Genomic DNA, 24333 nt, shown 5'->3' with positions numbered 1-24333 from the left:
AAATAAGGTAGGTATTTCGTAATCAGGTTGTCTGGGTTTTAGAGCTGTTTTTAATTGACTGAGTTACCTACAGGCACCCAATCCAGACCCTAATTCCGTGGTTGGTCTTTCTCTGTAGATTTCTTTTCTTTTCTTTCTTTTTTTTTTTTGAGACGGAGTCTCGCTGTGTCGCCCAGGCTGGAGTGCGGTGGCGCGATCTCCCCTCACTGCAAGCTCCGCCTCCCGGGTTTACGCCATTCTCCTGCCTCAGTCTCCTGAGTAGCTGGGACGACAGGCGCCGCCACCACGCCAGGCTAATTTTTTGTATTTTTAGTAGAGCCGGTGTTTCACCATGTTAGCCAGGATGGTCTCGATCTCCTGACCTCGTGATCCGCTCACCTCGGCCTCCCAAAGTGCTGGGATTACAGGCATGAGCCACCGTGCCTGGCCTCTCTGTAGATTTCAAGACAAGTAGTGATGTCATTTTCCCACTGAGCTGTAGGATAGACCTGGACCCCTTCAGAGATGCTCAACTGCAGGGTCCTGGGGTCCCTAGAATAGTCCGGCAGCAGCTCGTGGCAATGAGCCGCCTGATGATGAGTCCCAAGGTACATTGTTCCTACTGTTTTATACCCAGGTAGAAGTTATACACCAATTTAGCAATTTTGTTACCAGACGTACAGAATTGCGTGTGTGTGTGTGTGTTTTGACATAAACGTGCAATTGAAATTCAAAGTTTATTTTTTATCAAAAGCACCTTTGAAATGTATGTGGAAAACGTCGGCTGCTCGTGAGAATCCTGTGTGATTATGTTCCTTATGTTTCGTGGAACTCTCAGAACACTGTTTTGTTTTTGTTTTTGTTTCTGTTTTTCTGAGACAGAGCCTCACTCTGGCTCCCAGGCTGGAGACCAGCGGCATGATCTCGGCTCACTGCAACCTCCACCTCCCGGGTTCCAGTGATTCTCCTGCCTCAGCCTCTCAAGTAGCTGGGATTACAGGCGCCACCACCACACCTAGCTAATTTTTTGTATTTTTTCTAGAGACAGGGTTTCACCATGTTGGCCAGGCTGGTCTCCAGCTCCTGATCTCAAGTGATCTGCCAACCCTGGCCTCCTAAAGTTCTAGGATTACACGCATGAGCCACTGTACCCAGCCCAGAGCAGTGTATTTTGATTGGTGGTGCTTTAACTTTATTGATCACGGTGTATAGTAACCTATTTATGACATTTTACAAAGCGATTTTAATCTTAAACCCATCCAGCAAATGGTGTCCCTGCTGCAACTTTTAGCTGGAAACCCCACAGCCTGGCATCCTCTGCAGCCGCGCCCTTGTGGAGTCAGCAGGAGCTGGTGTTTTTCAGCCAGACAGAGGCGTGATAAAGTGACTGATGTTTACAGAACCCAAACGATGTCTTCCTCTCTCTCAAAATAACTAACCTATTCACATTGCTGTGAATGTTTTATCTTGGAGATAGAAAATATAATGATAAATCGTCGTGTGTTCAGAATTCGGTTTGGAGGTGGAAGTGGACAGCCTAATTTTTATCTCACCTCCACTAGGACTTTGACCTTCCCCGGGGTCCACACTTTACCTCCTGTAGCTTCATACGCACGTTTGGATGCACAGAGATGGAGGCGCCATAGAGAAGCACAGGCTCATTCGCTCCGTCCAGTGTCACCCGCACATTGGTCCAGGGACCCCTCAGTGCAGAGCCTGAAGTTGGGGGCTTGTGGGTAGAAAAGGCTTTGTGAACTGTTATGATCCAGACCCCTTCCAGACGGCACAGCACTTTCCCGTGGTGCTCACTGGCCTCAGTCTCCCCGACTGGCAGTGAGAGGGGACGGATCCGTAGTGGAGCGTGTGGTGCAGGTGATATTCACGAGCTCTGACTTCTTGGTGCCAGGTTGGCGTGAGCCTGGGCCCGGCCCACTCAGCAGCCCACATTGGCCAGCATCCATCTGCACGTGTGCACTGCATGCTTCACATCTATTGAGAGTTACAGCAAGTGTTAAACAGGGCGAGTTCACATAACAGGAATCCTGGAACTGCTCGAAAACTAGGAAGATTGTGCAATATCGGCCTTAACTCCACCTGATGGCAGGTGGCCCGGATAGAAAATGACCCTGCCTTTAGCCAGGACGTGGGTCTCCAGCTTGTCTTCCGTGTGATCACTTGTCACTGCGCTTTTTCTTTCGGTAGTGAAATCCTTCTCCATACCCACGTTTTGTTTTGTTTCTTAAGCTGGGAAACAGAATGGGCCAAGGAGGTTGAGTGACTGAAGACCAAGGGTTGGTGCAGCCTCCTCGCCGCGCTGCAGGGCTGGGCCGCACAGGCTTCTGCTCTTCTCGGTGTCCAGGCTCCTTGGGTGACGCTGGAGTTGTCATGGTGGCAGTTCAGTGTGAGCTTTTTTTTTTTTTACCAGGTATTGTGCTTGAGGGACATGGTTTTCCGCTTTCTTCGCCCTGACAGCGTGAATGAAATAGGCCCTGTTGATTCCACTTCAGCCGAGGAGGCTCGGGGCTCGGAGCTGGTGACGTGCCCAAGGTGATGCAGCTCGTGGGCAGCCATGCCTGCCTCGGGCACAGCCTCCAGCACCAGGGCTGGGCTCTTAAACGCGGCATTTAGCACAGAAAGTCGTGTTTCAGGCAGTGTGGGCCGCTATAACAAAACACCTGAGACTGGGTAGTTTATAAAGAACAGACATTCAGGCCAGGCGTGGTGGCTCACGCCTGGAATCCCAGCACTTTGGGAGGCCGAGGCGGGCGGATCATTTGAGGTCAGGAGTTTGAAACCAGCCTGGCCAGCATGGTGAAACCCCATCTGTACTAAAAATACAAAAAAACTAGCCGGGGTGGTGGCGCATGCCTGTGGTCCCAGCTACTTGGGAAGCTAAGGTAGAAGAATTGCTTGAACCTGGAAGACAGAGGTTGCAGTGAGCCGAGATCACGCCATTGCACTCCAGCCTGGGTGACACAGTGAGATTCTGTCCAAAAAAAAAAGCATTTCTCACAGTTCTGGAAGCTGGAAGTCCAAGATGAAAGTGTGGGCAGATTAGTTTCTGCTGGGCACACTGCATCCTCATGTGGCGGAGGGGATGGAAGGTCAAGAGGCCTCAGCCAGTTCCCCGCTGCCTTTTTATGAGGCATGAAGCCATTTGCAAGGGTAGGGGGCCCACCTCTTAGTACCTCCGCAATGGCAATTACAATGTCATGTGAATTCTGGCGGGACACGGTCACACCGTAGCACCAGCACCTGGTGAATGTGGTTCTCTCCCGTGTCAGAATTTTGTGAGCTCCACACAGGATTGCATCTGTTTTATTCTCTGATTGATTCTAAGCACCGTGTCCCTGGCATGGGATGGCTGCTTGGCAGTGGGAAGTGGATGAGCCAGTGGTACCCAGGGCTGCCAGGCAGGGCCCTGCAGGGAACAGACCCAAGGGCTGACATGGGGATGTCTGCTGAAGGTCGTATTTACCACGATAAGGGCAGGGCTGGGAGACTGGGCAGCCAGTTTCACCCTCGCACAGGGTACCTGGCAAGACCAGCAGCCGGAGGTGACGTCCTCAGTAAAGAACGGTGGCCACTGGAAACTGTGCGGCTGGAAGGGGAAACGCTTGGGCCTCTGATGGGGACCAGCCTGGGGTGGGGTCAGCCAGGGTCAGCTGCCTTTCCTCCATGCTGGGACGGAGATGTTGTGTGCGTGTGACAAAGCATTTGATAGCACGCCAAAAGTTTCCTCCATTATGTGTGTGTGAAGTGTTTGACCAGGTCAGAAGTCTTGTTCCATGCGCGTGTGCTCACACAGAAGCGGAGGGGCCCCGTCGCTCTGCCCTCACGCCGCTGAACCGCAGGGGTCTCCCACTCGTCAGGCTTGCGGCTCAGCCGCTAAGTGTGTCAGGTGTGCCTCCTGGGCTCTCCTTCGTGCTCTGTCCTATGGTGGCACAGGCGGTGGGGTTAGACAGGTACCGATCAGATTACATACAGTGGCACAGGCGGTGGGGTTAGACAGGTACCGGTCAGATTATGGTGGCACAGGCAGGGGGGTTAGACAGGTACCGGTCAGATTATGGTGGCACAGGCGGTGTGGGGTTAGGCAGGTACCAGTCAGATTACGGTGGCACAGGCGGTGGGGTTAGACAGGTACCGGTCAGATTACATACAGTGGCACAGGCGGTGGGGTTAGACAGGTACCGGTCAGATTACGGTGGCACAGGCGGTGTGGGGTTGGACAGGTACCGGTCAGATTATGGTGGCACAGGCGGTGTGGGGTTGGACAGGTACCGGTCAGATTACGGTGGCACAGGCGGTGGGGTTAGACAGGTACCGGTCAGATTATGGTGGCACAGGCGGTGTGGGGTTAGACAGGTACCGGTCAGATGCACAGGCTCCCCACACCCCTGCTGTGGCTTTGGCAGTAAGGACAGGATGCACCCACGCCACAAGAGGAGCACAGGCAGGGGTGTTGGTGTTGGGGCAGCCCACAGGGTCTCCAGACCCCGGCCCCCCTCACACAGGGCCCAGGAAGCCCCAGCAGCCCAGGAAGGAAGGGCAGAGTCCCAGGTGTCACCCAGGATCTCCCAGGAGCTGCCCCTTTCTGCAAGTCACGGGACAGGAATGACAGGTCGGGGGACTGCAGGAAGCTGCCACCTCTGGGGTCAGAACATGCCCAGGCTTCAGGGGCTCCATTGCGGGGTCTTCGAGAGCCAGACAGCCTGCCTTGTGCTGCACACCTGGCTTTGCTCTGTGCAAAACCCAGCACACGTGATTTTGTGTGACATGCCAACAGCCTGGCTCCCCGGACAGGAGGCCTGCCCTGGGGGAGTGGCTGCAGGAGGAGGGTGGGGCGGGCACCCCTGAGTCTGTCCAGCCTTGTCACAGATGCGTCGCCCGCCCTGCAGTCCTGATTTCAGCTCACTTCAGAGTAAATCAGAATAAACCGCACCTGGACTTTCACGAATGCATGTCGATGCTTTCAGTTCACCCCTTCCTTTGCTAACTTTCTTCCTATTTTCTTCTAATGCAAGAGCTTATTAATTCAATAGTTATCATTTTGAATAACTTTTTCCCTTTTTAGTAACAAAATGTACTCCACTGTTAGTAAAATGTATTTACTATTTTAGTAACAAAAGTATACTTGCCTAAACATGTTTAAAATGCAGTGATGTGAACAATTCAGATGTCTCCATTTTCTTTCTTCTGATGACTCAACCCCAAATGTCTGGAATTGACTCCGAGGTATCCAGGGCCCGGAGCCAGCCGTCCAAGAGGAAAAAGAAACCACACCCTTCCTTCTGGGAGCCTGGCCAGGAACCCCAGAGCACAGGCGCCTGGCCTCAGTAACACTTCATTTCCACATCTGCAGGCCCACGGTGTGAATTCATTTCTTTTCTCTTGTCACCGCGTGTATTTTGCTTTTACCGTTGCGCTGTTTCACACTTGGCAGCCTCAGCTGCGCTCCAGCCCGCCTGAAGCTGTTCATAGCCCATTCCTACAGGGTTTGATACCTGCAACCTCAAACCCATCGAAAGATTCCAAAAATTGAACCAAAGTTAAAATCCTCCATTATTACAGAAAGTTATTAAATGTCAAGTCTCAATCTGAAAAGTTTCTGCCTAAACTTTACAGAAAAAACTTTTTTTTTTTTTTTTTTTTTTTTAAATTCAAGACAGGGTCTCTGTCGGCCAGGCATGGAGTGCAGTGGCGTGAAGTGCAGTGGCGTGATCATGGCTCACCACAACCTCAAACTCTTGGGCATAAGCGATCCTCTTGCCTCAGCCTCCAAAGTAGCTAGGATCACAGGTGCATGTCACTGTGTCTAGCTAATTTTTAAATTTGTTGTGTAGAAATGGGGGTCTTGCTCTCTGGCTCAGGCTGGTCTCAAACTCCTGGGCTCAGGCAGTCCTCCCATACTGGCCTCCCAAAGTGCTGGGGTTACAGGCACGAGCCACCGTGCCCGGCCTACATAGAAAACTTTTATAGTCCTTGTAGCTGTCGCATTTTCTGTGTTGTTTTTCAAAAATAATATGTGAAATGCAAAATCCCAATTGGAACACAGTGCATTTTAGCCGCAGTTTCATTGGTTACAAGGAATTTCCAAGCATATCTGGTCAACCCCAGAGATTTTGTTTCCACACAGAACAATCACGGAGCACAGAACGCTGGAGACGTAGAGTGGTTTTGTGCAACAGCCAAAGCTTAGAAAGGTCGAGGCCACCATGCGATATTCCCATTGTGTGTTTTCTGTAATTTCAGATTATCTCACATAGAAAGCACGCAGCCCTTAAAAAAAAATAAAGCTCAGGAAAAATCTCATTTGCTAAATGTGGCTTTTTACATTTTAATTTGGAGCTAGTTGCAGGACTGGAACTGCGTCCTGCCAGCGTGGGTCCCTGGTCAGCCAGTCCTCTGCCAGCTGGTGTCTGTCTTCTGGCCCTTGGTGTGCACGCAGCACCGTTCTGGCCACTGAGAAGGGGAGGGCTTGTGGCTGAGTGAGTTTCCTTTGCAAGTGAATGCAAGGCTGGGTCGAGGACACCTTCCCACCCCTTCCTGCCTCGTTTTTGCTTGAAATGTAGTCCTGATGCCTACAGGGGCACCTGCTGTTGGCACCATGAGGGGCAGGCGTGAGGATCCACATCCACACTCAGGCACGGGCAGCAACGGGTGGCACAGCCCTGGGCCGCCAGCCTGGGATCCCGTCACGCAAGGAAAACACCAGCCTGTTGGCAGCAGTGCAGGAAGCACCCCACCTGCCGTGTTGACCTTTACCCTTTCTCACAGGTTCCTAAACACACAGGATGAAGAGTGTTAACCTGCTAAGCATGTTAATCATGTGAATGATGAGAAAACCCGCCCTAGGAGACACTAACAGTTTGCAACTGTGGACTTTTAAAAATCATCTTGGCTGGGAGGGGAGACAGAGTTGGGGGGCCTGGACTCGTCGCCTGCGTCTCAGATGCTGCAGCTTCAAAAGGAGGCTTCCCTGTTTAAAGGAAGTTACTCTGTTCCTTTTTTTTTTTTTTTTTTTGGCTTATTTTGAATTAATTTCAAACTTACAGAAATTTGAAGGGAAAGAAAACAAACCTTCCATATACTCTTTAAGCATATTTATCCATTTTTAACTTTTTGCCGCATGTCATAGCAGTCTCTCTCCCTTTCCCTCTGTCTCTCTCTCCCTTTCCCTCTGTCTCTCTCTCCTTGCCTCTTTCTCTCTCTTTCTTTCTTTCCCCTACCTTACTTTGTATCCCTTACTCCTTAATACTTTAGTGTTTATTGGCTGGGCACGGTGGCTCACATCTGTCATCCCTGCACTTTGGGAGGCCGAGGCGGGTGGATCACCTGAGGCCAGGAGTTCGAGACCAGCCTGGCCAACATGGTGAAATCTCGTCTCTACTAAAAATACAAAAAATTAGCCAGGTGCCTGCTTGTAATCCCAGCTACTAGGGAAGCTGAGGCAGGAGAATTGCTTGAACCCGGCAGGTGGAGGTTGCAGTGAGCCGAGATGGCACCACCGTACTCCAGCCTGGGTGACAGAGTGAGACTATGTCTAAAAAATAAACAAAAACAAAAACAAAAGTTAGTGTTTATTTCCTAAGAATAAGGATATTATCTTATGTAACCACACAAGCTATCACTTCAAGAACTGTAACGTGGAGCCAGTACTTTTTATCTCATCTACAGTTTTCATTCTAACTTTGACAGTTTCTTTCCTATCCTTTTTTTTTTTCTTGGTCCAGGACAGGGGACCAGATCACATCCTCTATTTAGTAATCACATCTCTTTATTCTTTAATCTGTTGCAGTTCTTCAGCCTGTCTTTGTCTTTAACAGCAGTGATATTTTTGAAAAAATACCAGCCGGTTGTATTAAAGCGTGCCCTCAGTTTGGTTTGGTCTGGTATTTTGTCAGGGTTGATTTCGAGTTACGTATTTCCGACTGGAGTGCTCTGTAAACAATGTCCTTGAGATACGGAACACGGAGGCGTCTGTCAGCCTGCCCTGATTGGCAGTGTTAATTTTGGTCCCCGATAAGGTGGTTCCTCCTCTGAATAGTCACTGATTTTCCTCGTCGTTGGGTGTCCTGCGGGAGATCTGCTGAGGCTGAGAACGCCCTGTCTGCCCGTAAAGCCTCCTCCTGGCCCAAGCTGGCCTCACTGGCACCAAGTCACGTTTGCACTCAACTGGGTCAGCCGTTACGGTGAGGGTTCAATCACGTTTGCATTCAGCTGGGTCAACCGTTATGGTGACGGTTCAATGTGTTGATTTTCCACCTTCGTCACTTCTCACAGCATTCGATAAAGAAGGGCTACTTTCTTCCCAGTGTTTGTTTACTATCCCTATGGGTTCATGGATTCTCTGTTCGGCAACGTTATTCTATTTATAGTGGGTTATAACTGATTGTTGTTCTGATAGATGTTGCTGCTTCCGTTGTTCCAGGTTTGCCATGGGGGTCTGTCCAGGCTGTTCCAGCATCTTTCTTTGGACCAGTCCTTGTTTTGAGCACATCCTTATTTTCTTTTTTTTTCTTTTTTTTTTTTTTTTTTTTTTTACATGTCTGCATTTCTTTCTATTATTATTGTTTTTATTATACTTTAAGTTCTAGGGTACATGCGCACAACGTGCAGGTTTGTTACATATGTATACATGTGCTGTGGTGGTTTGCTGCACCCATCAACTCGTCATTTACATTAGGTATTTCTCCTAATGCTCTCCCTCCCCCCTCCCTCCACCCCACGACAGGCCCCAGTGTGTGATGTTCCCCACCCTGTGTCCAAGTGATCTCATTGTTCAATTCCCAACTATGAGTGGGAACATGCGGAGTTTGGTTTTCTGTCCTTGTGACAGTTTGCTCAGAATGATGATTTCCAGCTTCATCCGTGTCCCTGCAAAGGACTTCAACTCATCCTTTTTTATGGCTGCATAGTATTCCATGGTGTATATGGAGCACGTCCTTATTTTCTTTTCTTTCTTGCTTGCTTTTTTCTTTTTTTTCTTTTTTTTTGGAGACAGAGTCTCACTCTATTGCCAGGCTGGAGTGCAGTGGCGCGGTCTTGGCTCACTGCAACCTCTGCCTCCGGGGTTCAAACGATTCTCCTGCCTCAGCTTCCTGAATAGCTGGGACAACTGGCACACGCCACCACGTCTGGCTAATTTTTGTATTTTTAGTAGAGATGGGGTTTCACCTTATTGGCCAGGATGCTGTCAATTTGTTGACCTTGTGATCCGCCCACCTCTGCCTCCCAAAGTGCTGGGATTAAAGGCGTGAGCCACGCACGCGACCACGTCCTTATTTTCTATGCAGCGGATGCACCTTCTCTGCTGTGCCACTGAATCCAGCCCTTTCTCTGAGAATTCTGGTTCTTTTTAGTGAGGAATGGGATTTGAAGTTAAGATGTGAGTGGGAGATGTGCTTGTTGCTAGTGGGCCATCAGAACCTCCAGACCCTTCTACCTCCGCTACAACCCAGCCCCATGGCACTTCCTTACCCACCTCACTCCTGTGCGTCCCGTCTTGCATGGTGACCACCCCGGCTCACAGCTGCAGAGGGAGCATCACGCGTGGCTCAAACACGCCGTAACACAGCAGGTTTGGAATGGCTCCACCCACAGGACCACAAGAAACAAACTCATTGAGACTTCCAGATCTGTTTGCAGCTTTTTTCTTTAGTCTGAGGGTATGCAGTCAAAGTGCTGTCTTCAAAAATTACTTAAATTTGTTTTGTCCCAGCTCTCTTTCAGATGATGGCTAATTATTTGAAAGACACTTGGGTTCTTTTGTTGTCATTCTATTGTAGCATTTTCCCCAATTCTTGATAATTTTATTATTTGAATATGTAAAATGTCATGATTCCAAAAGTTAAAACTATTCAAAAAGCTGTGCTCAGAGAAATGTCTTCTCTCTATTTCTTCTGTCCTGTTTTCTCCAAAAGGAAGCAGTTCGTTTATTTTTATTTTAACAGCTTTCCTGAACTATAATTCACATACCATAAAATTCACCCGTTTAAAGTGTATTTAGCGGTTTTTAGTATTCATGGAATTGCGAAACCACCACAATCAATTTTAGAACTTTTTATCAACTAAAAAAAAAAAGAATTTGTACCCATTAGTAGCTATTCCCCATTTCCCACCCCCGCACCGACCCGATCCCCTTAGCAGTCCTCCTCCCTGACCTTAGGCAACGGCTAATCTTTTTGTCTTTGCAGATTTGCCAATTCTGGACATTTCCTATAAGGGGAATCCTACAATACATAGCCTTGTGCACCTGACTTCTTTCACACAGCATCATGTTTTCAAGGTTCATCTGTGTTGTAGCGTGTATCAGTACTTTATGCCCTTTTATTGCCAAATCATACCCCATAGTATGGACTGACCACGTTTTATGTAGCTGTCTGTCAGTGGATGGCCATTGGCATCGTTTCCTCTTTTTGGCTGTTATGAACAACTCTGTGATGAACATGGTGGCATGTTTTTGTGAGGACATAGGTGTCCCCTCTCACGTATTCCACCAGGAGTGGAACTGCTGGGTCCTACATTCGCTCTATGGTTAGATGCTGAGAAACTGTCAGAGCATTTCCTGAAGCACCTGCACTCTTGGCTGCTTTACGCTTCCATCAGTGCATGAGGGTTCCGGGCTCTGCACATCCTCAGCAACCCCAGTCTCTATCCCTCTGCGTCCTGACCGCCATGCCAGTGGGTGTGCGGTGGTGCCTGGGTGTGGCTTGATTCCCATTTCCCTGACGGCTGATGACGCTGAGTGTCCTCGCTGGCACCCGGCCCCTTCGTGTGTTTTCCTGAGAGCAACGCCGCTTCACATCCTGTGTCCACTTGGCCCAGTGGGGTAATTCCTACCCCGTGGAGTGGAGAGTTCTGGGTCTACTCTGGATGCACAGCACTTGTGAGACACCTGGTCTGCGCAGACCTCTTTCCACTCTGGGCTTGTCTTTTCACTCTACTGATGTTTCTGGAAGTTTCCTTTTGTTGTTTGTGGTTTTCGGATCATATCACAAAAGGCTTTGCCTAACCTGAGACTGCAAAGATTGACACTCGTATTTTTTTCTGAGAGTTTTAGAGTTTTACTTTTTACATTTAGGTCTTTGATCCCTTTCTAGTTTATGTTTCTCCTTAGTTAGCCTGTTCTAGGCCGTCCTTTTGTTTTTTACAAAAATCCTTCTTGCTACAATTTCAGCATTTTTATTTTTGAAAAACATATGTCTTTCATCTGTACTTCCTAGCTAATATACTATTTTTAAAAATGTACTTTTTTATGTTAGCAAATCTCTATATCTGCAGGGTCTTTTGTTCTGTATTTTGTTGATTTGTTTCTTACTTGCTTGTTTTTTGGTTTGATTGGTCTTGTTCAAGCTCTATTTATTTTATTAATCTTTCTGAGAAGTAAGGGGTTTTTTTAGTTAATCTTTTTTTTGATAATTTTTTATTTGTTTCTGTCCTTATATTCATTATTTCCTTTCTTCTTGTTGTTTTCAATTTATTCAGTTTTTCTATTCAGTTTTCAGATTTTTGTATTGAATATTTTGTTTTATTTTGAAGTTTTCTTGCTTCCTGTAAATACATTTGAAATTATAAAATTTCTTTTAAGTACTAATTTAACATTGTCCCACAAAATTTTACATTTTTGTTTTTATTTTAATTTGGTTCTAAATATTTTGTAACCCTCTTCTGATTTACTTTTAAACCCAAGGGATATTTAGTAATGCCATTTCCTTTCCAAAAATGTGGTATTTTAAAACTTCTATCCTTTTGTTATTTATTTCAAGATTTATTATACTGTTATGTTAGAACACACTTTGTTGCTTTAGAGTTTATTGTATTTCTTTCTTGCTAAATACATTTTTCATGATATATGATCAAATTGTATAAACATTCTATGCATTTTTACAAGTATAGTCTTCATTGGATGAGAATTCTATGTAAATATAATGATTTAGAATTTGTATATTTCAAACCTTTGATGTCTGCTATTTTATATGTTTTCAGAAATATCTAATATAATTACCAACTTACGTTTTTCTCTGTATAGTTGTATGAGTTTTTGCTTTTTTTTTTTTTTTTTTTTTTGAGGCAGAGTCTCCCTCTTGTCACCAGGCTGGAGTGCAGTGGCACGATCTCGGCTCACTGCAACTTTTGCCTCTCAGGTTCAAGTGATTCTCCTGCCTCATCCTCCCGAGTAGCTGGGACTACAGGCACGTGCCACCACACCCAGGTAGTTTTTGCATTTTTAGTAGAGACAGGGTTTCGCCATGTTGGTCAGGCTGGTCTCAAACTCCTGGCCTCAGGGGATCCGCCTGCCTCGGCCTCCCGAAGTGCTGGGATTACAGACGTGAGCCACTGCACCCGGCCAGTTTTTGCTTTTATTTATTTCTGTCCTTATATTCATTATTTCCTTTCTTGTTGTTGTTTCCAATTTATTCAGTTTTTGAATCATAATGGTTGCATCTTGTTCATTTGTTTCCTCTTTCAAGTATATAACATCATGCTGTTCTTTGGTGATTACTTTGCTTTGGACTTTGCAGATAGCAGGGCTACTGTCTAGTTTTATATTGATTCAAATTTGCCTAGCGCTTCTTTTTCTGTTTATTTTAAACTTTTTAGTGTCCTTTACTTTCAAGTATGCTTCCTTGGAAAACTGTTGATTCTTTTTTTATAAATCCAAGCTTCGTACTGGTGTTTTAGCTCATTAAGTTGATCGTGTCTGTGGTTGCAGCAGGACTTTATTTCTGCCTCCTTCGTTCATAATTGGCTTTTGCATTCCTTTCCTTTTCCCCAAGTTTCTTCTATAGATTTTAATAGTGGTTACCTTTAGTTTAAGATCCACATTGATACATATCTAATCCTATTTATTTCCTCAGCAGATTAATATTAAATCTTTGGATTCCCATGTTGATTCTGTTTAGATATTTACTTTTGTGTTGTTGTAAATGTACTTCATCCTCTCTCCTCACTTCGGTCCTGGCTTTTTGTTTGTTTGTTTGTTTTTTGAGATGGAGTCTCGCTCTGTCGCCCAGGCTGGAGTGAGCGGCGTGATCTTGGCTCACTGCAAGCTCCGCCTCCCGGGTTCACGCCATTCTCCTGCCTCAGCCTCCCGAGTAGCTGGGACTACAGGTGCTCGCCACCATGCCTGGCTAATTTTCGTATTTTTAGTAGAGATGGGGTTTCACCGTGTTAGCCAGGATGGTCTCGATCTCCTGACCTCGTGATCCGCCCGCCTCGGCCTCCCAAAGTGCTGGGATTACAGGTGTGAGCCACCGCGCCTGGCCGGTCCTGGCTTTTTTAGATAACAATAGACTTTATTAAAATCTATTCGATCTAAAGCTTTTTATACTCGTAGTTCCTATCAACATCCTCCTGGATTTATTTATCTTCTAATTTCCTTGAAGAACGTTTTCAAAGTGGGTCTTGGAAAAGTGGATCTTCTGAGGCCTTTGATACTGGAAGATAATTTGATGTGTGCTCATACTTCAGTGACAGTTGAGCTGGCTATAAAATTCTACGTCAAATTCTTTTTTTAATGTTTTATTTTATTTATTTATTTATTTTTCAGATGGAGTCTTGCTCTGTCCCCCAGGCTGGAGTGCAGTGGCATGATCTCGGCTCGGCTCACTGAAACCTCCAACTCCCTGGTTCAAGGGATTCCCCTGCCTCAGCCTCCGTGGTAGCTGGAATTACAGGCATGCGCTGCCACACCCAGCTAATTTTTGTGTTTTTAGTAGAGACGGTGTTTCACCATGTTGGCCTGGATGGTCTCCATCTCCTGACCTCATGATCCACCTGCCTCGGCCTCCCAGAGTGCTGGGATTACAGGTGTGAGCCACTGCGCCTGTCTTCTGTGTCAAATTCTTTTCCTTGAGGTCTTTAAAAATATTACTCCAGTGTCTTCTGGCACCCAGTGTGGCTGCTGGAAACTCTGAAACCAAACTTACTTTTTCGTTGGTGACCTGCTCTTCATAGAAACTTTTGGAATTTTCTTTGATATTCTTGAGTTTCACTATCAATTACGGGTAAGTTTCCCATCCATCCTATTTGACACTCTCTAAGCCCTTTCAGTTTGAGAGCTTTCATCTTTGTTTAATTTTTTCTCATTTTACCTTCAAGTATTTTTCCCTCCATTTTTATTTGTCTCTTTGTTCCTGAAACTCCATTATCTGTGCATTGCCACTTCTTTAATTACCTTAATCACCTTAACCGTTCTTTCATAGGTTCTCTCTTTTCCTGTTGCCTTCTGGGCGAGTTGCCTCTAGCCCGCTCACCTGGCTTTGGCCGCATTTGGCCTCATCATGTTCCTTATTTCAATTATTTCATTGGATGCTAGACATTCCTTCTTCCCTGCTTTATGTCTCTGGTATCTGCCCTTATCTCTTTGAATATGTTTATTTGTATGAATTCTTGGTGCATCTGTTTTAAAACTTTAAGCAGGAGAGGCCGAGGCGGGTGGATCACCTGAGGTCGGGAGTTCGAAACCAGCCTGGCCAACGTGGTGAAACTCCGTCTCTATTAAAAATACAAAGATTAGCCGGGTGTGGTGGTGCGGGCCTGTAGTCCCAGCTACTCAGGAAGCTGAGGCAGGAGAATTGCTTGAACCCAGGAGGCGGAGGTTGCAGTGAGCCGAGATTGCGCCACCACACTCCAGTCTGGGAGACAGAGAGAGATTCATCTCAAAAAATAAAAATAAAATAAAATAAACAAATAAAATTTTAAACAGTATCCTCAGCTCAACTTGTTTCTTTTTCAGGGGTTGCAGTCCTCAGGTGTTAGCTCTTTGGAGTGGGTGTGATCCCCCTGGGGTATAAGACACCGGTCAGAGGAGGCCCAGGTCAGGTCTTCCCCAGAACTGGGGCCAGGAAGGGGAAGAGTCTGGGCCAACCACTCCATTGGCTCCAGCCCTACCGCCAGCATCTGGGGGCAGGGAGTTGCAGTCAAGCTCTTAAAAAACAAAAGCCGAACGTGCAGCGAGGTGAGGTATCCCCTGAGGACAGGATGCCGAGACCTGTCTGCTGTGCAGGGGAGGGGAAGGAGGGCGGGGCCATCTCCCACCCAGCCCCGAGCCTCCCTGATGATGCTCCCACCCACCCAGCTCTGGATGGTCCCTCCCACTCGCATGATTGCTGCTTTTCCCATAGACTGGAAGGAACTCCAGGCCTTGTCTCCAGCTGTCCCTGAATTCTCCTTGTCTCCTTTCTTCCTAACTTCCTCAGTCCAAGGCTTGGAGGCCGCAGTCTGCAAATCAGGACCCATGTCCCTCTCCACACCTTCCCATTTGTGTGGTTCTGTTTGGAGTCTGGACTCAGCAAATCTCTGTCCTCCTGGACCAGGTTTTGGTGCCCTGGGGCTGCTGTGGAACCTGCCCCAGGTGTTTCCTGGTCATTACAGATCCCAAGACCCTCCTAGGTCCCAGATCCCTGGATCTGGAGGAGTGCGGCCCCTTCTGCCAGGCTTCCTCCCTGGGTCACGAACTCGCATCTGCCCGGACTCTCACTGCTGTCTCTCTCTCTCTCTCTCTCTCTCTCTCTCTCTCTCTCTCTCGCTCCTTCTCACTGTCCACTAGATTTTATGGAGGAATCCTGAGAGACGTCCCAGGCTGCCTACCATGACATTGACCATGCCCACCAGCATTGAGGCTCTGCACCATCTCCCCCGTCCTGTCCGAAGCCCCTTCCACCCTGTACCGTCACCCCCTCACACTCAGGGGTACTGGTCCTGGTACCGTCACCCCCTCACACTCAGGGGTACTGGTCCTGGTACCGTCACCCCCTCACACTCAGGGGTACTGGTCCCTCTACGCCATGCTGAGAGCTGCTGCCATGAAAAGACCCCTGATCTCACCCCCTCCAGCAGCTACCTCTTCTCCGCTTTCTAGAGAAACCACCTAGGAGGACTTTGTACACCCACCGGCCCCACCTCCTCTTTCCTGTTGTCTGTAAGGCCCGAGGCCCCCCACAGTGCCCTCTGCCCCCACAGTCACCCCTGCCAGGGCGCCGGCGGCCACATCCCTCCAGTGCCCTGCAGCAGCGTTTGCTCCACCAACCCCTCCTCCAGAAGGGCTTTTTTGGGAGGGATCCTGGAGCCCGATCCTGGTCCCCCTCCCATCATCCTAACCTCCTCCTGTCTTTCTTCTCCAGCTATTTTTTTCTGAGAGGATCTTCCCAGGCAAAGTCACCTGTAAATCACATCCATACCCCAGAAGCTCCCAAAATCTCATCTTCAGCCCAGACCTGAATACTGGGTCAGCTGACATCTTACCTGGGCATCACACACTTTCTGCAGCCTTGGCATCCACACCAGGACTTTGCTTTCCTGGACAAGGTGCTCTTCCTCCTGTTACCTCCATCTCGGTACCAGGGGCTGCTCTCCTTCCAGTTGTTGAAGTCAAACCTCTTGGGATTTTTCTTGTTTCCTCTTTCTCTTCAAACCCCTGTCCAGTCCCAGGGCCAATCCTGTTGACCTATCCTGTTCATAATACAGCCCTGCGCCCTCCACTCCTCCTCTGGTGGTTTGATGAGCGTTCTTGTACCCATCACTAATTTGATCCCAGCGTCTCCACTGGAGACAGCAGATGCCTCTGCACACACTGACGCACACTGAGTGTCACAGCAATTCCACTGGTGGGAGACAGACATCCCCGAGCATTTGAACAATTGCTTTTCTTCGTTGAAGTTTTCTTCCACCCCATTCACTGTCTCCTCTGACCACACAACTTGGTTTTGCCTCTTTCTCCGTGTCGAAGGCTGCCCGGTGGTCTTTGACGGTTTATTTCTCAGCATAAGGCACTGAGAAGGGATGTGGAACCCTGGGGGTCTGTGTGTGTGTGTGTGTGTGTGTGTGTGTGTGTGTGTGTGTGTGTGTGGCGTAAGGAGGTTTGCCTGTGGGCCCTGGGATGACCAGGGAGGCGCATGGGTCTCATGTTGAGGAACCCACGAATCACGCAGATTTTTCTCGTGGGTGTGTTTCCCCACGAGGAATTCTGGGGTTCCTGGGGTGTGGGGTGGAAGGTCCTGTCACTCTGTCCCCTGGGATATGGGGTGGAAGGTCCTGTCACTCTGTCCCCTGGGGTGTGAGGTGGAAGAACCTGTCACTCTGTCCCCTGGGATATGGGGTGGAAGGTCCTGTCACTCTGTCCCCTGGGGTGTGGGGTGGAAGGACCTGTCACTCTGTCCCCTGGGGTGTGGGGTGGAAGGACCTGTCACTCTGTCCCCTGGGATATGGGGTGGAAGGATCTGTAATTTGGTTGCCACAACTCTTAGATCCAAGTCGGCAAAGGTCACTGTTCCTTTACTCCTCCTGCTTCCCGTTCCTGCCTCGGAATCTCCATGACAGTGTCTTCTGGCCAATGCCTCCTGGGCCCTCCCAGCTGGGCCGGGGCTGCCGCCTGCCCTCCTGGGTATGGAGCAGGACCTGGAGATCCTGCGCCTCCTGCTTTCAGCCTCGCCTGATGCCCCCTTTCAGAGATGCCTGAGCCTCCCCAGGCTCTCCCTGTGGCTCCAAGTAGCCTCCTCTGGCCTCACCGGTGTCCACCCGTCCATCATCTGTCCCTCGGCCTCCAGCCCCAGACTTTGCCGTGGCCTCTGCCTTTCACTGTCTTGGCCCTGGAGCATTTTGTTTCTCCTCCCCTTCCTCCTTCTTCTAATTCTTCTTCTTTTAATTATTCTTCTTCTTCTAAATGGAGACAGGGTCTCACTATGTTGCCCAGGCTGGCCTTGAATTCCTGGCCTTGAGCAATCCTTTTGTCTCAGACTCCCAAAGGGCTGGGATTACAGGCGTGAGCCACCACACCCAGCCATGCCTTCTATCTTCTTTCTCTACTTTCAACACTTAAATAATTTTAGCCAGGTTTCAGCAGGAAATGGATGGACATGAGTGCTCTGTCTGCCTGTTGAATCTGCCTGTTGGACCAGAAGCCCTTGCATCTGATCTAAACAACCCCCATCTTGCCTTTGTTAGGGTTTCTGCTTGGTTTTATTCATAAAATTGACGTCTCAACTCTAATATTTATGTTCTTGTCACAGACAACTGTGATAGACTAATCAGTTACCTACTTGTCCTAAACCCAATCTTTTAATAAAATCTGGTTTCTTAAGAACTGGAGCGACAGGTTTGTGAGAAAGCTCCTGCCCGGACGAGGCCAAGAGCGGCGGAGTGAGTTTCAGGCTCCCAGAAGTAGGAAGTATTTCGGATTTAGGCTGTAAAGAATTCCCTGTAAAAATAGCTGAACAGATTGGTCTCATATCACTGTGGGACTTTCTTGGAACATGAGGTGAGGTTATGGGTTGGCTTGAAAATAAAACCAAGCACATTTCCCGATGAGGGAACGGGGCTGTGGTTAGGGTGGGATCCGTGGGGGTTCTGGGGTGCTGGCAGGGCTCGGTTGTGATCTGGTTACGTAGCTGTTTGCTTTATAACCATTTACCAAATGTACGGTTTGTGAATTCTTCTGCATGTATGTTTTATTTCACAATAAAATGTCAATTTTTTAAACAACTAAGCAAAGTGAAGAACAATGCAGTGTAGTTTCTTTGGAAATACGCTTTGGTAGTTATTTAATTGGGCAAGTGGAAAATTACTTTTTATGAAGACGGTTTCTGCATATCACAAAAACGCCGTGTGCTGAACCGTGCAGTAAGTGAAAAGCGTCTGGATAAGAGCAGCCGTTTGTTCTTCCCGATACGGCGCCCCCTGCTGTTTTCTCTGGACTCCAAGCGGCAGGCCTGATGACTGGCGTGTTTATCAGTCAGTGAGTATTTACACGTCTCAAACAGGCAAGTTTAAAACCACAGAGTCAGGGTATGTTCAAAACTTGACTTCGGGTCTTAATGACCCATTGCTCTTTTCATTTCTTCATTCTGGGTCCGGCTGCTTTGCGTGAGGATGTTTTTCTCACGTCTCTTGCTGCCGGGCTTACAGGAGAGTTGGGTGATAGGAACACCAGGAGCAGAGAACGCACCGGCCTCTGACAGCCGCTCTGTGCAGATCGGTCCTTCAGCCACGCACAGGAAATGCCCCCAGAGTGGGACGTGTCTTCTATCCTCTTGGAAGTGATGAAACCGCCTTTCAGAAATTACAGCAGTGAGAAAACTGTGACGTTGAATGATACCTGACCTAACCCACCCCCAACCGGCCTTTGACCTCCAAACTGTCTTTCATCATTCCTAGGCCTGGGCCAAACTAACTGGGAGATAGTTATAGTTTAAACGATAATAGCCCTTCTCTCAAACTGAACTGCCTGCGTAAAGCTAATGAAAGGCCACTAGGTTAGGAGGATGAGAGGAGCCTGGATTCTGCTAAAATATAGAGGTAAACGATGACCAGCCATTACTCCGGAGGTCACAAGATCTGCAGCTTCTGCAGATAAACATCACTATTGTAGAACCTAAGATTGGCCGTTCGAGATGTCCTTTCAAGTGTTTGCATTTCTGGTGTCTGACTGGTCCTGTGGCCCCACTCAGAAGCGGACTCCCTGGCCTGCTAAACTATCCTTGAAAAACGCTAACCTCCAAATTTTCGGGGAAATTGATTTGAGTAATAACTCCATCTCCCATGTGGCGTGGCTGGCCTCGTGTCAGTTAAACTTTCTTTATGCAATGCCATGGTTTCAGTGAATTGTTTTTTCTGTGCAGTGGGCAGGAGTTTTAACCTCTTAATTTTGGATCCAGCCTTCAGGCGGTGACCGTGATTGGATAATTACTTTAGTAGCATTAGATACTGAGGCTACCGCACTCAGGTGGATAGAATGGGCAGGAAACATGACTTGAATGCGGCAGGGACTCTACACCAGCATCTGTCCCCTGCAAAAGGGCTCTAGGAACTTGAACAGTCATTCCCACCTTCTGTGCACATTAGATCACTGCAGAGAGCATGGGAATGTGCTTGCCTGGCCGCTCTGGGCCCAAGCTCCCATGTGAGCGTTTGTTTTAAACCAAAAATAAAATTCCAAAAACCAAAAGCCCTACATCCAACTGAATGGACTCCCACTCTTGGCCAACAGGATTGCAAAGAAACCCGAAAAACAAGTCAGGCCGTGACGGGAAGGGGAGGGTCTGATATGCCTCATTGTACCCTCTCCCTTTGGGGTTCAGGCACAGCTGACGGCATTAACTAACACAGAGACCTTCAGACTGACCAGACAGGCTCTGGAAGTGATAGGAACGAGGCCCAGGGTGCAGGAGGAGCCTCGAGGGCTCACACTCGCTTTCCTACTGCCTTATGAAGAAGGTGCTTGTCATGCGCATCTGTGTGAAGAGGCCACCAAACAGGCTTTGTGTGAGCAACACGGCTGTTTATTTCACCTGGGTGCAGGCGGGCTGAGTCCGAAAAGAGTCAGCGCAGGGAGAGAAGGGTGGGGCCGTTTTATAGGATTTGGGTAGGTAAAGGAAAATTACAGTCAAAGGGGGCTTGTTCTCTGGTGAGCAGGAGTGGGGGTCACAAGGTGCTCAGTGGGGGAGCTTTTTGAGCCAGGATGAGCCAGGAAAAGGTATTTCACAAGATAATATCATTGCTTAAGGCAAGGACCGGCCATTTTCACTTCTTTTGTGGTGGAATGTCATCAGTTAAGTCGAGGCAGGGCATTTGCACATCTTTTGTGATTCTTCAGTTACCTCAGGTCATCTGGGCGTAAACGTGCAAGTCACAGGGGATGCGATGGCTTGGCTTGGGCTCAGAGGCCTGACAGTGCTTACTTCCCTCTTGCCTTCCACCGTGATCATAAGTTTCCTGAGGCCTCCCCTGCCATGTGGAACTGTGAGTCAGTTCAACCATTTTCCTTTAGAAATTACCCAGTCTCGGGTATTTCTTTATAGCAGCGTGAAAATGAACCAATACAGCAAAATAAACTTTCTAAATGGATGGAGACCTGTCTCGGATACTTTTGAGTTCACACTTTCGTCCGTGGGCTGTGGTGTAATATCGTCTTTTCAGGCCTCTCTGTGGAGCTGGGATCTTCTGGCGTGATGATTTCATTTTTCTACGATGTGTAGCTTAATTTATGGTCTATGTACATTTTCCTCTTTGCAGCAGCTAACCTTCACTCATTTACTATAGCGTTTTTTTAGAATTTTACCGTTTGTCAATAACTTCCTTTGCAAAGTGTTCCTGCTCTCTGGCATGACTTTTTTGTTTTATTTATTTATTTTTTTAGACAGAGTCTTGCTCTGTCTCCAGGCTGGAGTGCAGTGGCATGATCTCAGCTCACTGCAACCTCCACCTCCTGGGTTCAAGCGATTCTTCTGCCTCAGCCTCCCGAGAAGCTGGGACTATAGGCATGTGCCACAAGGCCCAGCTAATTTTTGTATTTTTAGTAGAGACAGGGTTTCACCATGTTGGTTGGGCTGGTGTCAATCTCTTGACTTTGTGGTCCGCCTGCCTTGGCCACCCAAAGGGCTGGGATGACAGGCATGAGCCACTGCGCCCGGCATGACTTTTCTTGTAACTACATCCTCCCTATTCTGGACTGAATGAGAAAATAGCAGGGGTGTCCATCTTCATCAGCACTGCCTCATTTGGACAGTTGGGTACAGGCTTCAAGGTTTCAGGCCTTAAGCTTTTGCAAATCACTTGCTCAGAAAAACTGGAGACAGCAGGCCCATTTATATCCATTTTAAACACTTGACAAGAGGAAGATGTCATTTTACAAAGGGCAAATGTTTCTTTGAGTTATGCTGATAGGTTACTGCTAGTGCTAATTTAAAAAGACATAGCATGTCAAAATATGCCTAACTGGTTCTTATGTATTTCTTGCTAATTCAGCCTTGAATAAAATGGACTTGTACATATTGATACTTCTTATCTATTAGAGAAATTCACTCATTGTTTTAATCAGTATAGAAATGTAATAAGTATTAGTTTTGGAAATACAAAGTACAATAAAGAGGGAGGTGAGTTTTACTCCCATCTTTACTAGTTTTAGGTGCGGCTGGGAGACATGGGAGGAGGGACATGGCATGGCTACCACTGGGCGGGAGAAGTGAGCCTGCTTTTCTCTGGGCTCTGCCTCTCTTGGCTGTGGACTCAGATGTCTCCTGGGTTTTCCTTGGGGCTGATTTTCACATGAAACTGCTAATTTGGTTTAGGAACACTCGGGAGTTTGGGTTTTCTTTTCAACAGCACGCCCTCCCCACCCGGCCCCCAGATAATCCTGTAACTCCTGGTCTCTCAGTCACCTGCACAAGGAAGGTTTTGAAGTGGAGGCTACCTCATGTCCTATCCCCTAAGCATTCTCAGTAATATTTGTATCAATAGATTTTCTGAACCTTTAAAAACTAGAAATTCTGTCTCTACACAAAATATATATGCTGTACATACTATATTCATAAAAATGTATGTACAAAAATTAAAAGTATATGTAAAAAGGGACCGGGGGCGGTGGCTCATGCCTGTAATCCTAGCACTTTGGGAGACCGAGGCAGGTGGATCAGAAGTTCGAGACCAGCCTGGCCAACATAGTGAAACCCCATCTCTACTAAAAATACAAAAATTAGCTGGATGTGGTGGCGGGCACCTGTAATCCCAGCTACTTGGGAGGCTGAGGCAGGAGAATTGCTTGAAATCGGGAGGCAGAGGTTCAGTGAACTGAGATCGCACCACTGCACTCTAGCCTGGGCAACAAGAGCAAAACTCCATTTCAGAAAAAACAATTTTTATATATATATATACACACACACACACACACACACACACACACACACATACACACATACACACATATATATTCAAAAAAGAGATTTTAATGAATATATATAATTTTTGTCAACTAAAAAATACAGAAAAAAGTGGCTAAAAATTATTGGGTCTACAACTTTAGAAATTGAATAGTAGAACCAACCAAAAGTATATTGAAAGGAGAAAATAAGGGCAGAATTAATAAAGTAGAAGATAATAATACCATGGGGACAAATGACAGAACGGATTTTGAAAAGACGGAAAAATTGGAAACCTCTAGCAAAATGATCAAAGGGAAAAAGAGACAGAAAAAACGCATGGAGTTGCAGACCAGCAATCTGAGACGTGGTGACCTCAGGGTGTCCACACAGGACCCCCCAGCAGTAGGCGAATGTGGCCTTCCCAGGTGAAAGGGGCTTTGCAGATGTGAATAAGGAGAGGATCTGAAGGGGGAGATTGTCCTGGATCGTGTGGTGAGTCCAGTGTATTCCCTGGTTTTGAAGGTAGAAGAGGAGGCAGAAGGGGTCAGGGGCAGGCGGCAGCACAAGGACTCAGCTCACTATTGCTGCTTTGGAGGTGGGGAAGGGGCTGCAAGCCAGGAGTGTGGAAAGTGCAAGGCAAGGCTTCTCCCTGGAGCCTCTGGATGGGAATGCAGCCCTGCCACTGCCATTTCAGGTCTGAGGCAGCCCTGTTAGAATCTGACCTGCAGGTACACAACCTACAGACAGTCAATTTGTGTTGTTTTAAGACTAAGTCTGTGGCCGGGTGCGCTGGCTCACATCTGTAATCCCAGCACTTTGGAAGGCCAAGGCTGGAGGATCTCTCGAGTTCAGGAGTTCGAGGCCAGCCCTGGCAACACAGTGAGACCCTGTCTCTACAAAAATAATAATAAAAAATTAACCAGGCATAGTGGTGTGTGTCTGTAGTCCTAGCTACTTGGGAGGCTGAGGTGGGAGAATCTATTGAGCCCAGGAGTTCAAGACCAACCTGGGCAACATAGTGAGACCTCATCCCTACTAAAAATAAAATAAATTAGCCAGATGTTATGGAGCATACCTGTGGTCCCAGCAACTTGCAGGGCTGAGGTGGGAGGACTCCCTGAGCTCAGCAGGTTGAAGCTGCAGTGAGCCATGTCCAGCCTGGGTGGCAGAGAAAGACCCGTTTCAAACAAACAAATGAAAAACCCCGAAGTTTATAGTAATTTGTTAAGGGAGAAATAGAAAACTAATACAGGCATGAAAAGAAATCCATGTCTATATGGGCAGCAGAGAGTAAAACAATAAATGACGAGCTCATAAGCAGCTCCGTGGCAGCACATTTGAAACCTTCGAATCAGTACACACATTACTGCAAAACACAGACAGTGCACACATTCCTGCAAACATACAGCTCCCCAATGCTGGCTGAAGAAGCCTCAATAACTCTTCTTAAAAACTGAGTAAATAAAATTCTTCCAGCAAGAAAATGAAAGTTCCAGGTGCTTTTATGAGCTAGCTCCATCAAAAGTTTCAGGAAGAGAGAATTTAAACTTTAAACAGACTCTTCCGGAGAGTAGCAAGAATTCACTATTTGATGAGGCCAGTTTCAGCTTGGTGAGAACAGTATGAGAGAGGGAAATGGCAAAACTCTCATTCATGAACAGAGATGGAAAAAATGCTTCTCAAAGTTAGCCAGTCAAATACAGCAGTTCTTTCA

General features: G+C 47.5%; 1 pseudogene across 1 annotated transcript; it reads left to right on the top strand.

The window, feature by feature from the left end:
* The first annotated feature begins 560 nt into the window (after window positions 1-560).
* LOC105530883 lies at window positions 561-18696 on the top strand (annotated as a pseudogene). Its single transcript, XR_001004703.1, has 8 exons — window positions 561-587; window positions 2084-2177; window positions 3370-4396; window positions 15303-15435; window positions 15640-15754; window positions 15913-16000; window positions 17305-17494; window positions 18605-18696. The product of XR_001004703.1 is annotated as an uncharacterized LOC105530883 (transcript).
* The last annotated feature ends 5637 nt before the right edge of the window (window positions 18697-24333 follow it).

This window comes from Mandrillus leucophaeus, unplaced genomic scaffold, assembly GCF_000951045.1.
Source record: "Mandrillus leucophaeus isolate KB7577 unplaced genomic scaffold, Mleu.le_1.0 Scaffold85, whole genome shotgun sequence".
NCBI lineage: Eukaryota > Metazoa > Chordata > Mammalia > Primates > Cercopithecidae > Mandrillus > Mandrillus leucophaeus.
This window is presented reverse-complemented; position numbering and strand designations above follow the sequence as displayed.